Consider the following 5,000-nt stretch of genomic DNA (forward strand, 5'->3'; position numbering starts at 1 on the left):
ATAAAAGTCCCCGTGCCACCATACATAGCCTACCGTAGCTCCTAATCAAAGCCCATATAAACGTCATCATTATTTTGATATATAAGTAGTCCACATATTCTCTTGGACTAGTTAATAACTGACTTACCTAACACAGTGGAAAGAAGAAATATGTGTGCGTGTGTGTTTGTATACACATTCACACATACGTTGATATATACATAAATACATAGACATGAATACATGTGTATGTATTCATGTACACACACACACACTCACACACACACACACACACACACACACACACACACACACACACACACACACACACATATATATATATATATTTTATATTAATATATATAAAATTAAATTTAAATATAATTATATATAAAATATGCATAATATTATCATATATATATATTTATATATATTATATATATATATTTTTATTTTTAAATGTATATATATATATATTTTAAATATAAAATATTTTTTAAATTATACATATATATTATAAATATACACGATATATTTATATATATATATTATTTATATCTATATATATATTATTATATATATATATGTATATATAATTTATACATAACAATTATTTATACATACATATATGTATATATATATATATATATACACACATATATGTATATACATTTAATAAGTCTCCGTTGCATTTATATCAAGTACGATTTATCACTCTCCGCTACGGTCACAACCACCTGTCGAGAATTTGCAATGAAATGACAAAGTGTTCTATTGTTTGCTAGTAATTATATAAGAACTGAATATTTACATTACTGTGTGTGTGTGTGTGTGTGTGTGTGTGTGTGTGTGTGTGCGCGCGCGCGTGTGTGTGTGTGTGTGTGTGTGTGTGTGTGTGTGTGTGTGTGTGTGTGTGCGCGTGTGTGTGTGTGCGTGTGTGTATGTGTGTGTGTGTATGTATGTCTGTGCATGTGTGTTTGTGTGTATGAGAAAGGAAGAGAAGGATAGAGAACGTTCACTTACCATAAAAATATTAGACATAGAACACATATATTATTTTGGATTCATCCGGCCTGCCTCCCCTGCAGCGCCAGCCAACCCACGATTGATGCAGCACGTAGACCCTTGCCCCGAGTAAAAAAAAAAAAAAAGAGAGAGAGAGAGAGAGAGAGAGAGAGAGAGAGAGAGAGAGAGAGAGAGAGAGAGAGAGAGAGAGAGAGAGATGGCAGGAAGGAAGGAGAGAGAGAGAGATGGAAGGAAGGAAGGAGAGAGAGAGAGAGATGGAGGGAAGGAAGGAGAGAGAGAGAGAGAGAGATAGATAGATAGATAGATAGATAGATAGACAGACAGATAGATAGATAGATAGATAGATAGATAGAGAGAGAAAGACAGAAAGAAAAGGGTTCGGTATCCAGCCTTGCGTGTTTGTGGGTTAATGAAATGCATGAAGAACCTATCTATTTAACTGCAATAATATAGAGGAGAAATTTGAAACCCAGGGAACTATTTATAGAGACCCCAATGAACAACTTTCTAAATAAGATAAGAAATCGGAATAAAAGGCGAACAAATATAACACAAACTTCGACTCATATGATCGGTACATAGACACCATGATAATTGCAAATCATCCATCCTAGAAACATACTTACGACTTATACGCGGTAGCCATTATAGCCCAGGACTACCTCGTAGCACCTGCAGCTGCACTGGGATGTGAGCCAAACACGAGCGTCTGTTTCGACTGGGTCATGCAATAGTGCAAGACTGGGTCATGCAATAGTCCAAGAGCGCGGTGGGTACGAAGCAAGCATGGTTATATGAACTTTGCATTTTTGAGTCCGTTTTCCTGTTCTTGCTAATAGTAAGATGACAGTAAGAAAAGGAGAGAGATGTTTATGATGAAGAGGATAATGGAAGAGTTTGATTATAGTAATGCTGGAAATGATGATGATGTGGATTGTTGCAATAATGATAGCAACACCAAAACAACAACAACAATAATCATGATAATGATAATATAAAGTTGATAGTAATAACTGTGTAACTATCAATGGTGCTAATGATGTTATCAATATTATTAGTGAGAATCATTATGATACCAATGATAGGAACAACAATAATGATAATGACAGAAATATAATCATAGGAATACTAACAAATAACGATAACGAACAAAAATGTAGTATTCTAATGCTTATGATAACAAGGGAAATGAAGCGGATATTGAGAATGATAAGGGTAATCATGATTATAATGATAACGAGGTTAAAGATAATTATGATAAAAATAATGATAATGATGATAATACTAGTAGTAACAATTATAACGACGACGCATGATTATTCACATGAAGAAAATAATTTTAAAGATAACAAAATTAAAGATAAAAATGACGATGTTTCTAATTATAAGGACAATTGCTATTGTCTTCTTCATCCTCTCCTCTTTCGTAAATGGGAGGGAGGGGGAGGGAGGGAGATACTGGAGGATTAGGAAGCCGGTGATTATTCCAATAATAATAATATTCCAATAATCGTCTTATTCACAGCTGATCGTCATGGTAACTTTATCTATTTTCATTATACACCTATTAGAAAAAGAAGAAGAAGAATGTGGATTAAAAAAGGAGAAGAAAGAGTAGTAGTATAAGTAAAATAAAAAAAAGAAGGAGAAGCAAAAGAGAAGGATGAAGAAGTAGTAGAAGAAGAAGAAGAAGAAGGAGGAGAAAAAAAAGACTAAACGAAAAGAAGAATAAGCGAAGCAGATGGTACCAAGACAAACAAAACAAGAAAGGAAGGGAAAAAAAAGAAAAAAAGAAAAAAAAAAAAAAGAAAAGAAGAGGACAGCAGCGTAGAGAAGAGCGAAGGAGGATGAGGAAGAGGAGAAGGAAAGCGAAGAAGAACAAGAGGAAGACCCGAGGAAAGCTATATTTGCCCTTCTCGATAGGATCTCGACTCGTCTATGCGTCTCACCTCTTAGCTCAGCTGAGGAACTCGCGAGCGCCGCATCCTCACTCAGATTTAATGGCAGGGTTCCTTAAAGAGTGATTCATCTCTGGTGCCAAGTTGATTAGAGGATCCTGTGCCAGAGGTGGCTGAAGTGGGATCGTTTCTCGCGTTGCACTGTTATTGATGCAGTCGTTGGAGTGGGACCATCTGTTTGCTTAACGATATAGTAAATGGAGAGTTGATCTAAATATATGTGCTTAAGCCCGCAATGCCCACACACATGCATACGCTTCCACATAAATATGTGTGTATATATATACATGTATGTATACATACATATATATATATATATATATATATATATATATATATATATATATATATATATGTATATAAAAAATTGTGTGTGTGTGTGTGTGTGTGTGTGTATATACAAATATTATATATTATATATATACTATAATATATTATATTATATAATACATATTATAAAAATTTTTTATATATATATATATATATTATATATATATATATATCTATATATATATATATTTGCAAAATATATGTGTATAAACACACACACACACACACACACACACAAAACACACACACACAAAACCACCACACACACCACACACATCACAAACACCACATATATATTTTATATATATTAAAAAAGAAAGGGGAGCCAAAAAGGGGAAAGGGGGGGGAAAAAAAAAAAAAAGGGGGGAAAAAAAAAAAAAAAAAATAAACGAAAAAAACCAAACAAAAAAAAAAAAAAAAAAAAAAAAAAAAAAAAAAAAAAAAAAAAAAAAAAAAGGGGGGGGGAAAAAAAAAAGGGGGGGGGGGAGGAAGAGGGAAAAAGGGGGGAAAAAAAAAAGAAGGAAACCCAAGGGGAAAAAAAAAACCCCCAAAAAACCCCCCCCCGTTAACCCCCCCAAAGGGCCCCCCCCGCAAACTCCCCCCCTTTTTTTTTCCCCCCCTTCCCCTTTTTTTTGGGGCCAAATTTTTAAAAAAGGGGGGGGGGGGGGGGGCCTTTTTGGGGGGGTTTTTTTTTTTTTTTGGAAAAATTTTTTTTTAAAAATTTTTAACCCCCCGGGGAACCCAAGTTTGGGGTTTTTTTTTATTTAAAACATTTTTTAATTTAAAAAAAATTTTTAAAAAATTTTTTTTTTTTTTTTTTTAAAAAAAAAAAAAAAAAATTTTTTTTGGGGGTTTTTTTTAAAATTTTATATATTTTTTTTTTTTTTTTTTTATTTAAAAAAAAATTTTTTTTTTTCCCAAAACCTTTTATATTCTTTTTTTTTTAAAATTTTTTTTATTTTTTTTAAAAATTTTTTTTTTATTTTTTCCCCCACAAAAAAAACCACACCCACACACATACACACAAAAAAAATACCCACACACAAAAAAAACACCCACACACACAAAATTTTTTATATTTTAAAACCCTTTTTATTTTAATTTTTTATTTTATATTTTTATTTTTTTTTTTTTTTTTAAAAAAATTATTTTTTATATATATTTATATATATAAATTTTTTAAAAAATTTTTTAAAAATATAAAATTTTTTTTTTTTAAAATATATATTTAAATATTTTTAAAAAAAAAAAAAAACCCCACACACACACAAAAAACCCCCCCCCCACACCCCCCACAAAAAAAAAACCCCCCACACCCCCCCCAAAAAACCCCCCCCCCCAAACCCCCCTTTTTAAAAAAATTTTTTTAAAAAAAAAAAAAAAAAAATTTTTTAAAAAAATTTTTTAAAAAAAAATTTTCCCCAAAAATTTTAAAAAAATTTTTTTTTTAAAAAAAAGGGGGGGAAAAAACCCCCCTTTTTAAATTTTAAAAAAGGGGAAACCTTTGGCTGTTTGGGAGCCCCGGGGGGGGTTTTCCCCCCTTTTTTTTCCCTTTTTCCCCCTTTTTTCCCCCCTTTTTTTCCCCCCCCCCCCCTTTTTTCCCCCCCCTTTTTTCCCCCCGGGTAAAAAGGGGGGGTTTTTTTTTAAAGGGGGGAAAATTTCCCTTTTTTTTTTTTTTCAAATTTTTAAAATTAAAAAAATTTTTTT

This window comes from Penaeus japonicus, unplaced genomic scaffold, assembly GCF_977035675.1.
Source record: "Penaeus japonicus unplaced genomic scaffold, GWHDUDI00000001_assembly GWHDUDI00000030, whole genome shotgun sequence".
Lineage (NCBI taxonomy): Eukaryota > Metazoa > Arthropoda > Malacostraca > Decapoda > Penaeidae > Penaeus > Penaeus japonicus.